At 40.6% G+C, this 23611-nt stretch overlaps 1 protein-coding gene across 6 annotated transcripts in view; it reads left to right on the top strand.

Moving 5' to 3' along the window:
• The window catches only part of celf2 (cugbp, Elav-like family member 2), a 140785-nt gene that overhangs the window by 58403 nt on the left and 58771 nt on the right, over positions 1 to 23611 (top strand). The gene's annotated exons all lie outside the window — the stretch shown is intronic.

A 23611-nucleotide genomic window follows, 5' to 3' on the forward strand; every position in this document is an offset into this window, starting at 1 on the left:
GTCAGTCCATGAAATCTGTGTAAATCACTCCAACTCATTGAAAGCGCCTGTGCCAGTGTGGGGACTCTGCTGTGCCAGTATGAGAAAGTATAACTCGTGTAAACTCAAGTGTTTGTATTGGCTCCAGTCGGCTCCAGGAGATGAGGGAATCATTGAGTTATTCTCAGCTGTTATTGCTTTATTATATCCTTTTATAAACCATAGAAGAACTCAATATTGGAGAGCAATCAAACTTGAGTACGCTTACTGCTGTGTCTTTGGGCACACTTCAAATTATGATTATAGCATTATTAATAGAACCAAAGTGTTTTACTTTAAATCATTCCTGGTGGTTGTTAGTACCAAGCCTGGTCAAATCAAGCAGGTTGTGAAAAGGAAGTTTGGGGTAGGGGAAAAGCTTAAGAGAAATATGAGTAATCCTGTATGACATGTTAAGGTATAAAGTGCTAAAGTCTGGATGGACAAACAAATGAATTTATTTAATGTTGTATTATTATTCTTTTTTATTTTAAGGCTAAAAAACATGCCATATCATATATGTCTATCATTGCAAACTAGGGGCTTTGGATATCCCTGAAGGGAAAGCCCAAAGCAAAGAAGAAGAATTGAGTTAGAGAACACTTTAAAATATAGGTGGTAAGCCGAGGAAAGTTCTTGACGTGTTTATTTTAAAACATGATGTAGTGCACTGCCCCAGGACTCCTAGATGTAGTTAGTGAGGGGAAGGAGAGGCAAAAATATAAATGTGAATCTGGTGACAGTGAATGGATTGATGTGGCGGAAGTGTGCTTGGGAGGGAAGTGAGGAGTTGGGAAATGGAGGCAGGAAGCGAGGATGATGCAGAGGTGGGAATAAAAGTGGAGGTTATCAGCGAATGGTTATCTGCTGTATCCTGGGGGCTTGTGCAGTCATAACAGTGATCTAATCTGCTCACACACACATGCATACGCTCAGCTCTTGGTGCCCAGGCTACCTATCATCCATTTAAATCATCATCTGTCTGCGCTTCACCCAATACATCGAATTACCGCCAGATTCCCACTTTTTAATTTATCTTTGCCTTTATTCAGCAGAATTGCATCCATCCCTCTGTCAAAGCTGCCTGTGCTCAGCCCCATTCGTGTTGTCACCCGCTGCCTGAGCGTTCTCTTTACAGCCAAAGAAAGTTATGCCGAGAAACTGCAACAGAGCCGCTGACGCCAGATGTTTTTCAGAGATTTTCAGGCACTCTTTAAGTCAATAGGCTCACATGTGACAACTTATGATTGTTAACCATGAAAGGATGTGTTAAGTTTAAAGCTATTTTCTATATATCCCATCATAAAGGGTTAATGAACTGTTTTTTAACCTGGAGCTAGGGTGTGGCATTAGAAAGGGTAACCTCCTGAAAAAATATGCAGTCATCTTCAAAAATGTCTAAAGTCTATGATTGCATGAGTAAATATTACTTTATTGAAGTATAAATTAAGCTTTGCCACAAACATTTCCAGTGTCGCACAGCGTGTCGAATTCTTTAGGCAGAAAAGTGTATTTTTCCCAGCAGCTGGCGTTTTTCTTACTGCTACAGTTTTGTAACTAACTACTTTGAAGTTTGAGCCATATGTTTGGTGAACATTTGGTCACTGCTGACATCCATCATAGCAGCAGCAGCTACAGTAGGGCTGCATGTGATGCCTGTCCATGCCTGTGTCATGTGGAAATACAGTCTGCCCGTCCCCTATAGGTTTGCTGTATAGAGTGACAGGTGCTATGGGAATGGGGGGGGCAGTAAAATGTGTGGGCGTAGCGCTGCTGCTATGTAATGACACCATCACTCATGCCTCGGCCAGAGAGAGCATTTAAACAAGATCTGATTTTCTCTCTCAAATTCTAGACAACCTGATCTATGTTTTATAAAGTAGCACAGTGTTAAGAATTTTAATCTGCCGGTCAACTCAATGAGCTATGGTCCAATTTGTCTGTTGAGACATAGACAAATGAGTGAGACTGCAATAACCATTTTAGCATCTTGGCACTTTAGACTCGGGCAGGTAGACAGGTCAGCAATACTATGAATCAAGATTTGTTTGGGGAAATATCTCCTCCATGTTATGTAGTCAAATGAAGAGACAGGGGAGGCTGAGGCTTCTGCTGCTGTCATTAATTGTTACATAATGAAGAAAGTTTAGTGTTGATTAGTATAAACATTGCAGATTCATTTTATGACCTGCCCTGGGACAGCAGTTGCAATGGGTAGAACACCTTACTTTTTCAAATCCAGTGTTTACTTCATCTGTAGGATGACGTTTGTGTATTTTCTGTTTTGTTTAAATTTGAGTAAACAGAGCTATAACAGATCAGTGGAGCATGCAGAAAGCAGTACTCCTTCCTTCCTGTATTTTTTATCTTCATGTGTTAGTGTGTTTTAGACCCCCCATACTGCACAAGGGAAATTGGATTAGAACAACATTGGCGGCAGTATTTATTTACCTTTCAGTTGTAACATGACATTCTATATGTGTGTTCTCTGCAAGTCTAGTGTAAAGGCATAATGGAGCACTTGGCAGAGGTCAAAACTCTCTTTGACAAAAGTGTCAGTCTAAAACCACCATCTGATTTTCACTCTATTGAATAACCGAGTCTTCTTTCAGAGCTGTGGGAACATAGGATTCGATTCGCCTCCTTTAAATTCCTTCTCTGGTAGAGGGATTGTAATTTCTCGAGGAGCTTAAACATGCAGTGACTTCTGTGCCATTGATTCCTGTTGAACCTTACCACTGACAAGAAAGGGAGTGGCTATTTGTAGATGTAGCTAGCTATGGTTTGCATTCTGTGTTATAACAGGAACATGGATGTATGAACATGTCTAAGGAGATCTACTCAGTTGTGCATATGGAAATCCAGCTGTGTCTTAATCTATTCTGGAATAACCCATCATAAAGCATGATGCAAATGGCCTCTTCTCTCCTCCAGGAAGTACCTTGTTTCACCCCTCCAAGCTAGTGCTGATCAAACAGGCTTGATGGTTTTGGCAGGGGCAAATGCTGAAGGCACCACTGGAAAGACATTAAAATGAGGGGAAAAGAACCTTAAAGGAGCAAAGTGGCAATCTTGGCTGTCTGGCTCATTTGCCTCAGCACAGATCCATTTTACAACATCCCAGACCATTTCCCACCCAGGATTCTCTGCTGCTGTGATCTCCTTACATGTTCATATGGGTGTGCTATCAAAGCCGGGCTCGGGTCGACTCAATTGTATAATTGAAAACAGCCAACTGATGTGCACTTCAAAAGTAGGGCACAGCATCCTCAGCCACGTGTGGTTTCTGATACATAAATTAACATCTCCAAAAGTGACATTTAGCCAACTGACCATGTCCTGTGCAAATCTCTCATTCAGCTGCTCAGACTAAGATTCATCAAGGGCTCACATGCTGGACTTGTTCTAAGTCAATATTTTTCATGGTCAAGTGGTTGACTGCAGGGGAAAAACACAAGTTTTTTAGAGCTGAATAAAGGGTATTGCATAAAATTACACATATCAATCAAACTGTCCCCATTTATTACGACCGGTATCAGAAAATAACATTGTGAAGCACTAGGCCTGAGTTGAGTGCCATCACTCCTATCACTGTTCTAATGCCTGAAGCTTGAACTGAAATAACACAGAGCTGAGTGGAGAGTTCATTATAACTCTTGAAGAATTTATAATTGTAGTATAATAACTTTACTTTCTAAATGTTCAAGTGTCTCTGATGTGGGACTATATTTTCCACATTTACCTATGCCATAAATGACACAAACTTTTATTCTGAACTTATGTAGCATCGTTGTGTTTCACCTGTTTTCTTGTATGCAGTCATTTGTGTATAATCCATTGATGAACAGGAAGCTTTTAGGATGGCTTCTTTTGAACAGGCTTTGGGCTCATAAAAAGCAATAATAAGTGACTGGATTTGTAGCATGAAGACTATACAGGTTACATATGGTTTGATTTCATTAATGCGGCATTACAGACGGATTACACTGAATCACCATCGTTGGGAATTATAAATCTCCAATGCAATGCTATTTGAAAAATGTCCAAGTCTGTGTATACATTGTGAGCGCTGGTGTGTTCCTGCAGCCCCTGGCCACATTGTGATGCCTGCTTGGCTGAGTGCCCTCATTCTGCTGTCCCTATCGACGCTGTGGCCTACATGGCTGTGAACAGGACTGCTTTCCGCTCTGGGTCGATACAAACGCAGCGCTGAAGGGACAGCCCCGGGCATACACATACACACACCATATATATACACACACACACACATTTGCAGATGCTTGCATTTAAACACTTACAAGCATGAAAACACAACCGTATCACCATGATTCAAATGGACAGCCTGTTCCTGGAAGTGAAGGTGACAAGGGATTAACACTGTCCGCGGTGGGCTGCTGCTGCCGTTCTGTCAGGATTTCCAGATTAGTGACTTAATCCAGCTTGATATAATCAGTTTGTTGTATGCTTGGTTTTGATTGATATTTAGCATCCAATAAATCCTTCTCATTCATAATTCATAATTCCTTTGAAACAAAACGTGTATGAATTAAATTTATGTGTCTTACAGGAGTTTTGGATACTTCAGAAATACAAACTCATTTGAAAAGTCTGAAAAGTTGTTTTGATGACTGTGATTGCAAGTAATTGAGAATAAATATGAAGATAGACCAATTTAAGATGTGAGAGCCAACAATTAACAAATCAAATCAGAACGATTAAAATTTGAGCTGTGGTGAGATCCATTACTGAGACAGTAGCTCTAAGATGAATGCGTCTATTGACACCTATGTACTGTTCTTCTAGTAGTTGTTTTTCTCTGCAGGATGTGAGGCTGTAGCTGTGTGACAGGCTGCCTGTGTCTGAGCAGACAGATCTGGGCTGGAACAGTGGATTCAGCACTACAGTCAAATTCTTAACTACTGTGATCCAGGAGCGGGTCAGTGTGAGTGCTGTGCAGTGGGCAGGCCGCGGTGTCCTGCATGCTACAGTAGATGTGTACATGACTGGAATGTGTGTCAGCAGCAGCTTGGAGTCGACCTGGTGTAGCATTTCAGAAGACTAGCTCTCATATACACCGTTAAAGGCCAACAGGGATAATTTTGGAAGGAATCAATATTTTACTCTTTTATGATCCTTCTTAATATATCCAAGCATGAAGTTTTACAAATCTATAGGTACTGCAAGAGCAAGGTTTAAAACAGACCTCGGGATTGTGCCATCACGTCAGAATTTTAGTCTAATGTTAAAATACTGGAGATTTTTACAACACTATAGAGTGATGAATGTATTTGTGACCCAGCTGCTTCTTAGCTCTAAAGTTTTCTTTGTGTATTCTTTTGGCTAATGCATTTCTATGGATGATTTGGATGCTGGTACAATTATTTTTTGACATTCGAATCTGAACTCCGCACAGTGTGCATGGAGTAAAATACGACAATGAGGGTGATAAGTATGGGGTAAAAGTAAAATTTAATAAGGGAGCTGCATATAAAAGTCACTTGACCAGCTTATATCATAAATGTTGATAAATCATTCTTTCACTTGGTGGAGAAGGTCTGCTTAAACTGGCTTAGTGAGTGTCTTTGGCAAAGCGTTGTATGGTAGAGTCTGTATGTACATGTATGTGTGTGAGTGCATGTCTGTGAGCACAGCCATAGGCCCTGACAGGATGACAGCTGTCACCAAGAAAATAGTGAGCGAGGAGGAGGAGAGAGAGCCTCCAGGGAACACAGACTTTCTCACACTTGGTTGCAACTTGCACTTGTATGTGTTGTGTGGAATCTCTGTGTTTAGTATGTTTTCTCATGAATATAATTGGTTTGTGTTTCTATAATGTGCACACTTCTCTTACCATTACCTCTTATATGGTCTGTACATTGAGATTGGACATAGGGGCTAGGGCTGCTGTGTTCACAAGGTAGGTTTCTGTATTGAGTTTAGCGTGCTTCATTAGTTTATATTGTAAAATCAATGTTGCCCATTGTGGTGTGACCTGCCTCTGTTCTACGCATTGGCTATACTATGTGTGTGTGTGTGTTTCTGTTCAGTAATAGCGCCCCCTGGGAATAAATTGGGCAGGGGAGGGAGCAGCTCCTCTAAGTCACCTGGAAAGTAGAGCCATCTATCAAGTCATTCTCTCTTCAATCCTTTTGTTGTCCTTTTGTCTCCTCTATAGGCCTATTACAGAAATCACTGCTCTTAAAGCTGCCCTGGACCTGAGGTGTTCACCTGAGTGTACAGTGAGTGAAAAAGGGATGGCTCTTCTTCTCAGTCTCTGTAGAGTTGGGTTATGTGTGTTTAACCCAGGCTACTAGGCCCCAATGAAGTCTAAAAGTGTCTGGAAGCGAGAAAACAGAGTGAAGCCAAGTACAAAAAGAAAACAGAATAGTGTCCATGATGGGGAAAAGTATGAATATTTTCTGTATTATGAGAATAAAAGAGTTTATTAAAAAGTCATACAATTAAATGAGTCACATCTGTTCACTTACTCAAAACAAAAAAGGCTCAACCTGTGTAAACTCAATTTGACTTGAATTGCATGTATTTGCAGAGTCTGTTGTTGTATATTCTACATGAATTCGCATCCAGCCTCATCTCCAAAACTTCTAATGGCCCCACGATTGTAACCAACCTTATTAATACTGTAACAATTTGATCATGTTAGACTAATTTGTTTAGGCCAATAGTTTATTGTCAAGTGCCATGTGTATATTGGCTGGTTGGAACATTTTACATGTATTGTAAAGCACATTTTACAAGCTTAGAGTACTATTATTACTGTCAAAGTAGCTATAGGATAGATGAAATACGGAGTAATTTTTAGACCATGATGTTTTGGCAGATGACAAATGTGAATATTTGTGGTGTAGTAATGAATGCTTGCATCCTCCAGCTATGCCTCAATGAAATAAACTAGCGAGAGAGAACAAGGTGTAAATCATCGGTGTCAAGGTGCATATTGCTGCAACTAAATTATTGGATTGGAACATTTGAATTTCCTTGGCATTGCTTAAGGCATTTGAATATTTATTATTCAAGAATGTTTTAATGCGTTTGCGTTTGTTTCCGTAGATATTAACATCTTTGACTTCTTCTTTTTTTTTTTTTTTTTGCAAAACCTTGTTGTCGACCAATCCTCCTGATTACTATTAGTGTTAATCCCTAAGCATTAGTGGCTTGTGGTTTTCATTTAAATACCAAGATTTACTAAGCGTGGACTGTAAAGGTGGTCCACTGCAAACTCTTGACAAGAGCTACTGAGTTCTGGCTAAGTTTTGTCACTCTTTTGCTTTGTTTGAAGGGCCCATATTACACTATTTTCTGACCTATGTTATAATGTTGTTTTCTCATCACAAACATACCTGCATATTTAGGCGGAGTTCTTCTTTCAAACAGAAAACAGGCTGTTCCACTTCATGATGTATTACATTAGTTACTTGTCTATTTGTTCTGTTATTGCATCAAAATGTTCACTTTATTTTGGAACATTACCAACAAATGCTCCCATCTGAGTACATATTTCTATTATTTGTTATTCTTCAACAGCAGGTACTTGTTATCATGTGTATTATGTAATAACTCAACCTGGCATTGACCTGGCATAAGGATTGTCTTTCACACTTCAAAATTTGTCACCCTTTAATCAACACCAGTGACAGTTCTCTCCATTTTCCACAAGTGTAAGACCTTCCTTTTTTCTGAACATACCCATGAAGAATCAGCTAAGGTCAAATAATGTGATCAGCCACACTTGAGCATCAGGGAAGGTACCAATCAGAATCAGCATCATGTTCATCCGCCCAGCGTGTTGCATCCTGAATATAGCAGTGTGTGAGAGACAGTGGGAGGGGTGGGTTTAAACACATGATTAATCAGAAGTCTTGTATGGAGAGGGGGAAGGAGAGGGGGGCATCCGTTTGTGCCAGAGACAGTAGTGTGTGTGAATGAGGTGAATGGGGTCTTTGGCGTCCAGTGGTAAGGTAATGAGAGGAGCCACAGTGTGTGCACCTCCAGCCTCTGCAGTGGGAGGAGGAGGGCATGACGAGAATACAGAGAGGGACGGCTGCTGCTGATGGGGCTGACGGTTAGCCATGAAACAAACTCACAGCAAACTGGCACATTGTACTAAAGCAATATGCGACTTTTCTCACAATAAGCTATTTAAATGGTTTCATCCTACCACTGTGTATCTCAATAACTATACACATTTGGCAGTGTTTGTCATGTTTTTTGAAAGCGGATTCTTTTGGTTCTTGAATAATATAATGATTATATAATATTTGAATAATATTCAACTTTACAAATGTTCATGAAAAAATAAAAGCTCTAAAAAGGCGTTAAGATAGTCCTTTTCACAGAGCTTTTAGCAGACAGTGTATGTATAATTCTGCAAAGGGTCAGCTTAGTGATTATGTGTGCTATGGTGAGATGCAAAACCAGAGCACCCAAGGGATGCACGGCAGGAACAAACACAGTGCCATTAGCTGTCTGTTCTGGCCTGTTCCCTCTTGACATTATGGAGAAAATGACATGCTTTTAGCGGTGACTGTTCATATAAGAGGGTTACCTCTGTCATTTAAAGTTAAGAGCAGGTCGGAGCTGAAAGGAGCCAGCATCTCAAGAATAACTGTGTTCCACCGATAAAACACCCAGCGACATAGGAGCACTACTTTTACTGGGCTTTCAAAGTGCAATATCTGCTCATAATGTATTGTTTTAGGAATGGAACAGGTCAGTGAAGGTATGTTTAGACCTGAAATGCTTTGCAACTATGAAATGTGTGTGTGTTTTTTTTTGTTTTGTTTTTTTTATGTAAGGGCAATAAACCACAACTGGACATCATAAACAAGAGATATTAATCCTATCCTTTATCCTCCATTTGACAGTGCTGGATCCTTTGTAACTGATAAATGCTATTTGTATTGTGTAGGTGAAAAGAGTTGCTCCTACTGCTATAGTACAACCTCCACTATCAGTACAACAGACTGCAAACCTCTGCCATTGACATTAATTGACAGATGTCAGTCGTTGCTTGCTATCCCATATGGTAATCTTCATGCAATGATGCAAGCTTATTAAGTACTTAATTAAGGGGTTAAGGTTAGAAGAAAAGGTTAGGGTATCCATTAAATAGTTATAAAGCCTAAATCATTCTTAATATACAATATTTTTTCTTTACAAATGTAAGTTTGTTCAGGCTATTAAAAGTGAAGAACTATATGTAGAGTTGCCCTTTATTCTGCATTTCTCATCCCCTTTTCTTTTGTTAGCCACTTCGATCGACTCTTGCTCTATTATTTGCACCTCAATCTCACCTGATGTAACAATGTGCATAAAGAGTGCTGTTTGATTGAGTTGTGTACCTCTTTATTCTGCTTCAGAAGACCTGACCCTGTGGACCACCCCAGCACCGTTCAGAGACTGTGCTTTAGGTTTGTTTGTCCTCTGTTTTGTTTAGTCATTAAAGTTGTCACACTGCGTTTGGATCAAAGTGACTTGAGGAGGGGCACAAATTACCATCTTAAATATTAGTGCTGACACCTCATTAATGAGATATAATTTGTCAGAGCAGCGGCAAAATTGAGAAGGATTGTTAGAAGGTTTTTTTTATCTCTGCATATTTCAGAGGGACCCACAAGGAAGCGGGTTCTGTCAGCACTGTTATGCATTTTTAAACAGTTTTACTGACTTAAAGGTCCTATATTGTACAAAACTGACACAATTTTAGCCATGTTATAATGCTATTATCTCATCAAAAACATAGCTGGAGTTGTGTTTTATTTTATTCACATATGTTTGAGTAAACCTTTGTTATTAGTTTGTCTCCAAAGCTCAAAATGTTCTGTTCCACCTTATGATGTCATAAAGTGGTAGTTTTCAAGTTAACAGCTCCTTTTACGTTTTGCATAGTAGAAATTGACAATTCCAGGTCTGCAATCATCCAAGTGATTCTAGTGCAGGTGTTTGGAGTTTAAAAACACAGTGGAACACTTGCTGCATTACCACAAGAGATTACCAGGTGGAACAGAGTGTTTTCTGTTTGAGAAAAGAACTCAGTTTAAATATAGATTTGTGTGTTCAATTTGTGAATGAAACAAAACACAGCTCCAGGTATGTTTTTGATGAGGAAACAACATTATAACACAGATCAAAAAAGAGCATATTGTGGGTCCTTAAACCAATATCATTACACTGAATACATATATTTTAAGTTAACTTTGAATTCATCATCCCTAATTTCGCCCTTTCATCTAAATCTGGACCGAGGCAAATGTACCATGTTGAGTTGTGGTTTTTTCGAGGCTGAGGTTTTCCTGTTGGCAGCAGTGTTTATAATTAGCTGCTATGGCTGGATGTTTCGAGACATTTTGCAGGTTGTCAGGCTGTGGAAGTGCTGGTGCGATGTGATTGACGGTGAGTGGGCACAGTGGTGAGGGCTGTGGTGGCTGCGGTTAGCCCAGATTGGCAGCCTGCTTTCTCTTAATGCCTTTTTAACCGTCTAACATTATAGCTTACTGGGAGTGTTTATTGCTTCACTTCTGAGATTCTAGGTTTGGTTTTCTCTCTCCCATGAAACCTCACTGGGCACACAGATGTACTAGTGATGGATAGACGGCTGTGTTTGCCCACTGCTCAAGTGTGTTAAACCAATCACAAATTACAGCACAAGAAGAGGACAAGATCTCTGAGCTGAAAAGACAGCGACTAATGAGAAAAGTTACACGGGTTTTACTTTTAATGAGAAGACTGTGACTGTGGCTCACCTTAGCTAGTATACAATAACAATAACACCAGACCTATACACAAGCCTTTGTATTCTGTTTGTGTCAGGAGGTCAGCCACTTGATGAGACATTTTTCTGGGCATAAATCTTATTAGAGTGTCAGACAAACAAGAAAACTTATAAGCATTTGGACTGTGGAGAGAAGCATTAAGAGGTGAAAGAATTTGCAGTGAAAGTAAGAATATTCCAACCATCAAGGGGAAAATTCATCAACCTATCCTTTTTTACTAAATCATGGTCAAGTTGGAAGGGACTAAATGGATTCAGCCCTTCATCATCTGCACAAATGTATTTTCTTTTTGCTCACTGTCTTTTGACCATTATGTAAATGTTTATTGCTTCAGTTTAAGATGTGTAAAACTGGTTGGATGCTCTTTGTATTTGTCCTTTTACTGCCCCAGTACAGCAGCTACAAGAGTTGGTTACATTTATATCACAAACTGAGCCCCAGACAAATAAATCCCACTTGGCCAGTCTGACATTTTAAAACTTTTTTTTCATTGCAGTAGCTAGACTTCCTGTCAAATATCTTCTTACAACAAATGCCCAGTTTGCGGTAGCTGTAGTGTGGGGAATCAGGGAGTGTGTTAGAACTGCAGGTTGTATTAGCTCGTTTTACCCTGTGCTAGTCTTATGTCTTCATCTGTGGAGGATTAGCATGCAGCAGTGGCCAGCGCTATGAGCTGAGCCTCCCTCTGATTAGCACTGATGCATTTGAAGCATCCACAGGGAGAGACGAAGCCACACTCTCCAGCTCAGCATACCGGAGCATTGTATTAAGAACTGTGTGTAGGATGTTAAGCAGATGTTTAATGAATGCTGCTCAGTAGAAGATTGTGAAGAAGACACTAAGTCCAGTACTGCGGATGTGTCGTGGATTGGCCAAACAGTTTTGAAGAAAAGGAATGTCAAATAGATTTTTCAATTCTCCAGAGGCATTCAAGAAGTTAGGGAGAAGGGTCCTTGAGCAATACTTGGAGGCAATACTTGGAGATATGTCTATCAAGCCTGGTGCAAAAACATGCTGTGCACTATCCAGAGCATTGTTATGGTCCAATATCTCATTTTTTATCACTGATAATAACATTTTATTATTTTATCATGAAAATACTTCTCCTTTTATGCACCTCCACTCATGCTATTAGTTGCAGTGACTTTGAACCATAAAACAAAAGTGACACCTTAAATACCTATTGTGGGTGAATGTAAAGGTAATAGAAAGGTAAAGGCTAGTAGAAGAAAGGGAGCAGGAGAATGGTGGGTGGCAGACTGTAGCCACTGCACCCTTGGGTGATATGTGGTCTGTGTGGTGTGCGCAGGGAAAGCTACAGATGAGTAATGGCCTCTGACGTGCACGTCTCTCTTGTCTCGTCCTCCATCCGTTTCATCATTACATGCCATCAATCTCTCCATCTCTCAGTCTCCCTGCCAACTCGCATTGTCCTGCACCACTTTTCCCCTGCTTTCTCTTTTCCCCAAACATTGTCTGACAAATCCTCAGGGTTTAAACTTCTGTTTTATTTGTTTCTTCTTTTGCACTCTCACCTGAACACTAGTTCACTGTCCTGAAGAAAGTTTGTGATGATGTATTCATCAAGAATTTATCAGATATATAGTATACTGACTTATTGTTCATTATATACAAACTAGAACAATATATTATGGGGCTCAATGGTAGAATAAATAACTTCTGAGAGTAATTATTAGTGAATTCTGCTATTGGTTAGTTGCATCTTATGTCTTTTAATGATATTGTATTTTTTTTTTAAATGGTTCACCAAAATGAAGTTGCTTGTTAGTTATTGTTTTTGTATTAATGGCATAAAGTAGTTTCAATACCATCGTTACCTATTTCAAAATATTGTACTTCAAAATTAGTTATCGTGACAGGCATATAGTCAAGTAATTGAAAAGAATAAAAATAAAAAATCTTTAGTGGACTTGAAAATAAGTGTATAAAAAAACAATATAGGAATAACATTTTTAGTCAGTCATCGCCACAACAAACACTTGCACAGTGATATGACAGATTTTTATCCAGGGTGCTACCTGCTGCCAACCACAATTCTGCGACTGGAGAGGGGAATGGGGCTGTCATATTTTTGTAAACTTAAGTTAGAGCACCTCGGGGAAATTGCTTTAGTATAAGTACCATTACAAGTTATATTTTCGCCTCTAGCTTTAAAGCACTCTGTCATCAGCTCTACTTGTCCATGGACACAATTGCACGTAAATACTAGCATACTGACGCACACCAAAAAGCATCAGTCAAGAGTAATGTTGTTTAGTGTAATTCACTGTTGTAGCTTCTGCCTCTCAAAAGGAATCATTATAGAGATTACATAATGGAGGTCATTTTTCTTCCCGACACATACAGCTCTGTGATGCCAGGACAAAGTGTTTGGGAGGCGGGAGGAACCTGTTAGCTGGGAGCTGAGAAGTAAATGGGTCCGGTGTGGAGAGTCTAAATCAGTGGCTGTTAGCTTTGCTCCTCTGTTCAAATCCATGCCCATTACTCTTAACAAACCAGAATAGATCCACAGTATTGATCTGTTGGCAGGAAATACTGTGTTCATGCACATGCTGTCAGGTGAAGGAGCAGGATATCTTGACTCCAATTCTCCTTATTATGGTGATATCTGCACTTTAGAGCTGAATATGGTGTGGAAGGTGTGGAATTGTTAGAGGGTGAGTACTGTGACCAAAACATATTCAGTATTATTAATAATTGATGTCTAAGGTAACAATCTCATAGTGTATAGCTGGTAACATGAAATGAGACAAAGTCAATTATATGGCATGTATTATGTTATGCGTGAAAAGAAAATGGTAAACAAATGTAACTTGGACTTTGACCTGCCTGCAAAATATGAAATACTATATTTGTATGAGTTTAATTCATGACATGAGGTCTAATTCAGGCATTCAGTGAAACATAATTTTATGTATGTGTCTTTATTTAGCTCAACTGCATCAATTGAGAGTACTTAGTTAAGACCTTTATATCATCCATTCTGTGTGAAGAGGCTGTGTGGTCAGGGACCTCGGAGTCGGGGACCTATCCATGTGAGCTATGTGGCTAATGGCTATAGCTATAATAGCATATGTTCTGTAATTACTTTGACATCATCAACAGTGATTGCACTGTAAACACTCATTGATTTTCTGTACGATCTATACAGAGAGGACACCCTCTGACAAGGTTGTGCCTATAAAAACTGTCCTCACAGGTCTCTATCCTTGACCATAACCATTGCTTTACAGTAGGCTACTATTAATTAGATGTTGATCTTACTAATTAACACAGTCATTCTTAATTTCTTCTTGGCACTTGTGTTCACGTGGCTCACTTCACTTGTGGAGTTGTGTTTAGCGCCCTGTTTGATTTGCTTCACTGGAGTAATGAGTTTGGAAAGCCGACAAAAATGGTGAAGTGTATTTTGAAGGAGCCTCAGGATGATTTGAAGTCCTGGGGGCTCTGAGCGGCAGAAGTGCGCTCTCCTGCGTACTCCCACTCGTGTATGTATTTACTCAGGGATGAGCGCGAGATGCACCCTGTGCCGCATCATTTATCTGCTGTGTTATCTGTGTGTCTGTGTGTGTTTTCAATGCAGAATGAGGGGTTCCATGCACAAATGTTTTTTGAGAGAAATCAGGCAAAGAAACACACACAGAAACACAAAAATATTTTTGGCATTAGTCTTGACAGTGACTGTGGGAGTCATTTAAAATAGAACTGTAATTTAATCTGATAATCTGATGAAATGTGGACATTTTATAAACCTATATTTACTTACGCTTCAGTACATATTTGTGGGAAAAGGTAAAAAGCTAGGCATATTTCTCAATGAAAGACTGTGTTACGGATTTTTCTTAAATACAGAGCAATTCCAGGTTAACATTTTATAGATTGTGATATTGTTTTTACTGTATATTCTTCTTTCAAATAAATGTTGACAACATGGAATCTCTCCTCTCTATGTTCAGTGATTTATATATGACATACCACTCTTTTTGTTAGACAAAATTTAACCAGAGATAAAGCTTAAAAGTTCAAGCAGTAAATCTAACAATTGGATAAACACAGCAAAAGCGCTTAGGCTCAACGATTTACCAGGTAAAAGGAGCTTATTGAGAACAAGTATGAGATAAGGAGCGCTTTACAATGGAGAGATAAAGACAAGTGCTCTAGATTAAGCCTAATATAACAGAGCAGCATTTATCTTCCCCGCCAAATCTTGTTGACTAAACAATAACAGCTGTGACTGTGGGTTTTACAAATACTCAAATCACAGCATCCTCTCATGCCAAAACTATTCCAGTTAGAAAAGATGGGAGCGGGCCCATGCCTTCTTAGCCCTGTGACCAGCATGAACAATGCACTGTGTCCAAGTAAACAAGGAAGTTATTAAAAATTATGATCAATATTTAATTTGTATTAAGAGTGACTTACCACTTTTAATGAGTGGAGTAAACGTTTGAGACTGGGAGATATAATGAACAGACTGTCCCACTTTATTTGCCTTTTTTGTTCTTTTACTATGTGAATGTAGAATTGTTGTATTATATGATTACTATAATAATGGTGTTTTATATCCCAATCCATCAATTATGCATGCCCTAAAATAGCTCCTCTAATAAAGATGTACCACCCATTTTAACACAAAATATAAATCTGAATGTAATATTCTACTGACCAAACAAGGTCATGTTATTTACTGTTTCTCAGTCTGTATCAGCTTGACAGTGCAGTGTATTTACCCTTGCACACCTCTGTGTATTGTCCTATTTAGCATGGTTTCCACTCATGCATCCTAATAGCCCCAGAGAGCAGGGCCTCTGCTGTCTGCTATTAGTGAGCAGCATAGATCAATGGGCTCAGGGACTGCATTGCCAACCTGTTAGAGCATCCCCATTCAGAATCACTGAACTGTGGCTAACACCGCAGCTAAAGTGTTTGCTTGTATAGAGTGTAAAGAGGGATGGCCCACCTGTACCAGCCCTGTCCACACCTCTGCCCCACAGCTCCTAACAACTGACTGAGTTGTCTACCAGAGGGGTTTTCCACGGTCACTGCCTTTACCCAATAATCACCCTGGGAGTCTTCAGACTTTTAGCACTAGATCACAATGGCTTGGTCAAAGAGGGTAATGGAGATGTTTGAAACTCTAGGGCTGTGCTAAAAAGATATCTGTAGATAAGGTGCTAATTTATCCACTGAAAGGCTTTGATTGATATGCCCTTTCTATATTTAATAAATGGAATCAATTATGATTATAGACTCAGTTTATTGAACTCTCTGATTAGCTAGAGGAGGGTTTTTTGGCACCACTAAGAGCTTAACATAGTGTACATGGGAAATCACAAACCAAAAGATTAAATACAGTGGATGTTAATGTCAAACGGCTCAGATTTGGTCTAAACGTGTCAGCTGTGGCCCTGGCTGATCTTTGTGGGTCAAATGTTTGTGTTTATGCCTGGAAGCTCCCAGAGACACTGAGCATATGCACACTCACACAGGCACATGCATAATGAAGCCTTCCCTGTTCTCTCTCTCTGTCTCTCTCTCTCTCTCTGTCTCTCTCTCTCTCTCTCTCTCTCTCTCTCTCTCTCTCTCTCTCTCTCTCTCTCTGTCTCTCTCTCTCTCTCTCTCTCTCTCTCTCTCTCTCTCTCTCTCTGTCTCTCTCTCTCTCTCTCTCTCTCTCTCTCTCTCTCTCTCTCTCTCTCTCTCTCTCTCTCTCTCTCTCTCTGTCTCTCTCTGCTCTCTCTCTCTCTCTCTCTCTCTCTCTCTCTGTCTCTCTCTCTCTCTGTCTCTCTCTCTCTCTCTCTCTCTCTCTCTCTCTCTCTCTCTCTCTGTCTCTCTCTCTCTCTGTCTCTCTCTCTCTCTCTCTCTCTCTCTCTCTCAGAATATGTCAGCATATGGCTCCCCCCTCTGAGACAGTGTTGAACAGACCTATTCAGGTTGGATTTTGCTCTAGAGATCTTGACCTAGAATGAATGACAGTGGGAAGGTGGGCAGAGAGAAGTTAAAGTTACAAATCTTAGTGACTGAGTGGAGAGGCAAGTACAAATGTGTGGGTAGTTTTTGAGAATTAGGTCCAGTCTCATTTAACATACCAAAATGCCCACAAGTTTGTACAGCTTGAAACACAGCATTTTTGTAGAACCGTCAGCTATTTAAAACCTGTTGTTTTTTTTTTCTTTTTAATGGTACATATTTCCCATTCATAATGTAGCAATATTCAGTATGCAGTAGAATGTTTTTTTAGCCCAAAAACTAAGGCAAATGAACACCTCAGACCCTTTAATATCCTCTAATGCTTCCATCGCTCCCCACCCCACCCCATCCCTCCCTCTGCACAACCATGAAAAGCATAATTACATTGTGGTGAGCATCAGCACCTTTCTCATTTTGAGGAGACATATTGAGCATCCTACTGCTTTGAAATCCTGTGAAAAATAAATAAAACTTAACTCATTGTGGATTTAAAAAAAAAAACAAAAAAAGAGTATTTCATGCACACTGGAGCTCTTTGGAAAGGTGGGCGTGTGAGTATTTTCATTGCTGACGGTGAGCCAAATAAATCATAGAGGAAAATAAAGACAAGGAATGGATTGAGATGTTTATCAAAGGATAAAAAGGCAACAGGGAGATAAAAGCATGGTTCATACAGTGATGAACTTCAGTAATTTGTTCATTTACTTATTCCTTCTTTAATTCTGCTACGAATATTTCCACCACGGCTTTGGGGCAGAGGTGATGGGGTGTGCCAGTCTGCCATTGTTCACAAAAATATCATAAAAATTAGTAAACAGACTGTGTGAAAGAAAAGCCACAAGCAACACAAATAAACATGGTTATTTTGTTAAGATATTATTTGTAATTTTGCATGTAACAGACAATAAGAGAAAACAAATCTCAGCAAATAGATCAGAAAGACTGTTTTCATCATCTGTTTCAGTTGACTGGCATACGTCAATGGTGTGTGGTCAAAATGTCCCAGTATTTTGTACTCAAATGCTGCCTGGGGTCCAACATGCTAGGTCGTAACCATGGTGAGAAGATCAAGAGTTTACACATGTGCCCAAGCCAACAGTACACAGGGCTTGACTTGCTCTGCACAGATCACAAAGAGAGCACTTCAATACCAGCCAATAAAGAAGCACCCTCAAGCTTTGTATCACCACCATCTTTAAATTCTTTACTTTTGCTTCTAGCTTTCCTTCAATTCAATGACACTGACTTCTCTTTGAAAGCTATAGTATATTAAAGTGTCAGGGGCTGTTTTATTTAGTCCATAGAAGTACACTTGAAAAACAAGCACTGTGGGCAATTTCAGCAATCTGTTTTGAATGTTTTGTTGGAGTCACAAACAACAGTCGGCCTATATTGCAAATTGTCAAACTTCTCAACCCTTTGTGCTAAAAACGATGCAGAGATTTGCTCACAATGAGATGTAATTGCGTGCAGACTCATAAAACATACAGTCATGATTTTAAATCAGTGCTGTTTTGTTACCAGCAGCCTTCGCTCTGTTTGTCTTTGTCTCTTAGTGCTGCCCTGATTACGCCATTTTCAGACTGTACCCTGTGGTTTTCTCCTCAGTGCCCCCTTTAAAGGTGTCACGACCAATGTGCATGAACACTCCGGGGAGATTTATTGTTCAAGCCGCGCACAGCGGTGGAGGTGTTACATGTCGCGCTGTTGGCGGAACACTTTCTCTACAAAATGGCCACAACAAAAAATATGTTGTTAAAGCCACTGGTTTTAAGTGAGAGTCCAAAATCCGGGTCAGCTATGTTCCAGTATCAGGGCTGTATGATGCAACTCTTTCACATTCAGTGAGTCTAACCTACTTCAGGGTAAACATGGCCTTCAGCAACTTACCATCAGTTCTTCAGATTGATTAGAGAGAGAGAATGGATGGAGTGGATGGATTTGCTCCATTAATTCAATGAGACTGTTTAGACTACTGCTACTACTACTAAGTTTGAAAAACAAAGCTCCAAACTGTTTCTCTCAAAGTGACAGATTTTATCAACATGTGCTGTAATTGCTAAAATGTTTTGCCAGACCATACGGTGCAGGGATGTATATATATGTAGATGCCTGTATCCCTGCACTCTCTGTCCCTGGGTTGGCCCCACTATGACCACTTAGGGTTTTTAACCATTACTACACTTTACTTCTCTCTGTCAGTGTCTGAGTTTGGCACTCAAAGCAGAGGTGCCACAGGCTCATGCTTGTGTCACATGTTTAGGGGAAGAGAGAAGTGCACACAGCACACAGTCTGATAGGACTGCAGCATATTGATACCGTGGATTGTTAAGATGTGGCACCAGAGCTCTTAGGGTAAAGGATTTCGTGTCCATCCTTGTGCCCTATGGTGAACTAGTACACTGTCTTTGCACACATCGGTATTAGGCCTTATTGTCTCCTGTTCACTGGATCGACATTGTTGGAGCATTTTATGGAGACGTATTAGTCAAATGGGCCATCATCATCCCCATCGGCGAGTCAGATGATGACTTTTGGCAGAACCCAACAACAGCGCAACGCCAGACTGCCTGAGCCACTGCCATTCTATCACACACACACACGCAAACACTCGAACCACAAAAACAAGCTGTTCCTCATTAGGGCCACAAACATGAAAGATGGGAGTGTGAGGAATGGGATGTGATGAAGAGGACAGCATAAGCTAAAAGTACTAGAAACACCAAGGACAAAGAAGTAAGGAAATGTGTTTGTTCCACTATCATGGGCAGAGAAAGCTCCCCCAAGCCCCCTGCCATGGCACCCTCAGTCACCCTGCCCACCATGCCCCATCAACACTGGTGTTCCCATAGCAACAGGAAACAAGGAGGTGAGGAGGTAGGAAGAGAGGAAGTGTGCTAAAGATTAGAGAGGAATTTTGCTGCGACTGCTGTTGCTGCTGCCTGGATTTGACCAATCTGGTGTTGAGGCTTTAAGATGCTCTAATTCTCTCCCCCCGCTTTCCCCTCTATCATCCGCACACACACTTGAAAGGAGACACCAGGTCAGGATGAAGAAAACATCTTAGAGAGATAATTCCAGGAACAGTTCTGTCGAGGAAGAAAGAATATTGTTTGAAGTGTTAATCAATATTTATGTCTTAACACATGGATACTGAAATAAAATTGCACCATTTTATGTTTTTTTCTTAAATTTAAAGTATGTGTTTGGTGTAAAGTTCTAGGACAAAGAAATAGCTTAAATTATAACTTCTTTTTATGTTACAGTTGTGAGTTGATATAAATGAATATACTGGAGCAGAGCTTTAACATCACATTTTCTACATTCTTTATAAAGCCAGTTGCAATTTTAATGTTTTGATTCAATAAAATAGTGTTTTATTTTAGTCCATTTAACCATTTAGAGAAAAAGAAGGAAATTCTGTTCCTCCAGTTTTTCACTTCCAATTGTGCGCTAGCATGCCGTGTGTGTGCTCTCATTAGCAGGTGGCAGCACGCGGTTGCTCGTTAGCACAGAGCTAGCTGAGCACTGGGGCATCGCTGCAGCTTCATTAGCTACTGTGACATTTATCTGATCGTTTCCCACCGTCTCCATAGCAACCACAAATACACATGCTTATAAACATTCACAAACTCCCCCTTTCAACTGGTTATTTATAGTTAATAACCTAGGTTATAGAGCTCATTTGGCAACCACCTAGATAGCATGCTTCTAGCATGATGCCTGGTTTGTAATTTCTCATAATATTGTGACAATGGCCCATGATCAGTGTAATAAACTATATATAGTTGAAACAAGGCTGCCAGTCAATTCCATTGGCCCCTCCAACCACCACTAACCACTTGCTAACACTCATACACACACAACCACACTAAGCGAAATGTCTTGCCCAAGGACACAGCACCAGTGTGCACTAGTCAGAGGGATGTTTCGAAGATTGCATCCTCCTCCTAGAATGACCTGCTTATTTGTTTAATTTTGCTAAATTCTGTTAAGGTGTCAAGTTTGCTTTTCCCCCAAGACTAGAATGAAACATGGCTTTCAAGGCCCATTCGGCCATTGTGTATTTGCTTGTTGTTGCGTCATTCACAGTGTTTTAGTGTGAGGTTTGTGTCAAGATGTGTCACTGAAGGTGTGAGTGTCCAGTGTTAGCGCCTCTGTACACGTGCCGCTGTGTGTCTGTGAGAATGCTGACCTGAACCGCCCTCTTCCCTTGGGGGTGAAAGTGATGTTTCTCAGTCTAGTTGTCAACAAGATTAGTTCTCCTGTGGGAGCGTTACACATCCAGCAAACAGACTGCAAATGAGAAAAGGAGGGTGACGGGTAGGCCCTTGCAGAAGTCACTCACAGGGGTTTGTTTTGTGGAGGCTGCAGTTTTGGGGTTAAGGGAGTCAGCGAGGATATGTGTTTTAGAGCAGAAGCAGAAGGAGGAAACAGCAGGGAGATGAACGCAGTCAACCTGAACTGTAGTCCGTGTGTATGCATGTGTGATATGGCTATGCATGTGTCTGTGTGTTGGCTGGTTTCTGAGAGACCACGCTGAGCTCTGAGCTGTGCTTACTTCTAGACCTGGTTTGTATGCAGCTGTCTTCTTCTCTCTCTCTCTTATTTTTATTCTAGCCCTACCTTCCTCAACGTCTCAGGCCTTTTTTTCCACTGTCTGTGAGCACCAAGTATGTGCCTGACTGCCAGTTGGTCTCCAGCTGTGAACAAGGCAAACACAGTGGATAGCAGGCAGTTTCTGAGGACCAGGCAGCTCATCCTGTGCTCCCATTACCCCTAAAATGGGGAATGTTTCCTTTTTTCCTCATAGTTTTGTTCACAAATAACCAGTTGAACTTTTCTGGTCAAACAGTCTCTTCATTGTTCCCACACCTATTACTCCCATAACTGACCAAAGTGTGGGTTGCCCCAAACTGAATCTCAAATCTCAACCTATCAATAACATCAGTTATCAGTTAAGACCAGCATGTGGTGAATATAATGTGATATAACGCTAAGCTGTAACCAACTGTATGAGTCACATTATTGTTTATACTTTATTTCTTTATTCACATTTGGATTTTTACAATTATGTTTGAGTGTGTTTGCTTTAGTTGCTGTCAGTGGTGGGATCATATTTCACGAAATACATAATCAGTAATCATTTGCACTGGTTAGTTTGTAACAATGGATGTGAGGATGTAACAAATTATGATATTTTTTTCAGAAACCTCAGATATACTCATCCACAGAGAACAGAGTGCAGATCAAGCCTGCCTAGTCACGGTCCCAGCTACAGCGAAACTGGAGTGATGGAAGCAATAGTTAAGCTATTAAGACAAACAATTGTCTCAAATTGAGAGGGAGAGAATGGAAAGGAAAAACAGAGGGAGGGAGATGGAGAGGCTAACGCAGGAGTGGATCCACTCAACGACTTAATCTGAGCCCCAGGACAGTCTCCTGCTGTGCAGCACACACTCTCACAAACATGTGCACACTACACACCACACTCACTTGTGTGCTGCAATAACACCTTGTCAGTCTTGGCCAAGGGGCAAAGGGAGAGTGCTCATTCCTTTGTAGTGAGCAGCGCCACCTACTTCCAATCACCTCAGGATACAACTGAGTATGCAGTCTTCACAAGAGTGATCTTTACATGGCCCTGTGCCTTATGGCTACAGAGTCAAACTCTTCTTTGTCTCAGTGGGTGAAGAATGGCGTCCGGAGTACAGTGAGGACAATGTCCTGCATGAGGGAGGAGCAGCTCTGACACCAGCTATTGTATGCTTTCTCCCATGGACTGGCTTGGGCCTCACATAAACAGCCAACAATAAGGGATTGTCTCAAGCGCTTCTCCCTGGGTATAGCTCACATACTACAGCTCTGGGATGGGATGGACAGGCTGCAGCACTTTGAACCCAGCAACCGTACAGGCCTAGCCCTGACAGTTATTGCACATTTATGTGCTTAAACATTGGCTTCAGAGCTTAATAGGAGCAATAACTTCTGTCCCTACCTCAGTGAAGGGGTTGCATTGCATTGAGGCCTGTGCACTTTATCGGACAGCTTAGTAGGAGCACTCGTGGCCCCAAGGACTGTTAGCACTGGTTTGGCTCGTTGACTCTTTCTCCGCTCTGGCATTTTATTTGACATGTCCTTTAAGTCCTTTAAAGAATTGGGCGTTTCTGCTGAGCGCCTCGGCTCTTTCTGCAAAAGATGGATGGCACGCATTCAAAGGTCTGCATTTTTCTCTCTTTTTTCCTCAGTGTTTCTCAATCTCCTAAAGATTGTTTTTCTAAGCTCTGTATGTCATGACATGGCATTAATGCTGTCAGATAACCAGTCTTAAGATTTGGCTTTGTTTTGTTACTGCCCCCTTTCTAGCTGTGACTGCTGCAGAGTGTAGAGTAATCAAACACATCTACATTGTTTCATGAAAGTGTTTTTTTAGCCATTAGAACTTTGCTGTCCTTAAACACAGTTCTCCTCAATTGTCTTTAGTACTCCTGCTGCCATCATCTCAACCAATTTAGCTTTTAATTGTGTTCATTTATTGTAAATGGTTTGCTGTCATTATTACTTTACATCAATGGTTGACGAGAGGAAAAACAGAGTCATCAACCTATAGACTACATGTGTAAAGTGTTGCGTACAGTAACATGGGCATCTGTTAGATAATAGTTGCCTGTAGTGGTTTTGGAGCTAATCTCTCATACACAGCTTCACATTAACAGCTGAAAAGCCTGGATTCATTCAGGCACTCAGACATAAGCAGATGCTCACACATGGCACTGCCTGGACAGCTGAACGTCGACATACATTCAGTGTGT

The sequence above is a fragment of the Boleophthalmus pectinirostris genome, unplaced genomic scaffold, assembly GCF_026225935.1.
Source record: "Boleophthalmus pectinirostris isolate CB_2022bp ecotype Guang Dong unplaced genomic scaffold, ASM2622593v1 HiC_scaffold_18, whole genome shotgun sequence".
NCBI lineage: Eukaryota > Metazoa > Chordata > Actinopteri > Gobiiformes > Gobiidae > Boleophthalmus > Boleophthalmus pectinirostris.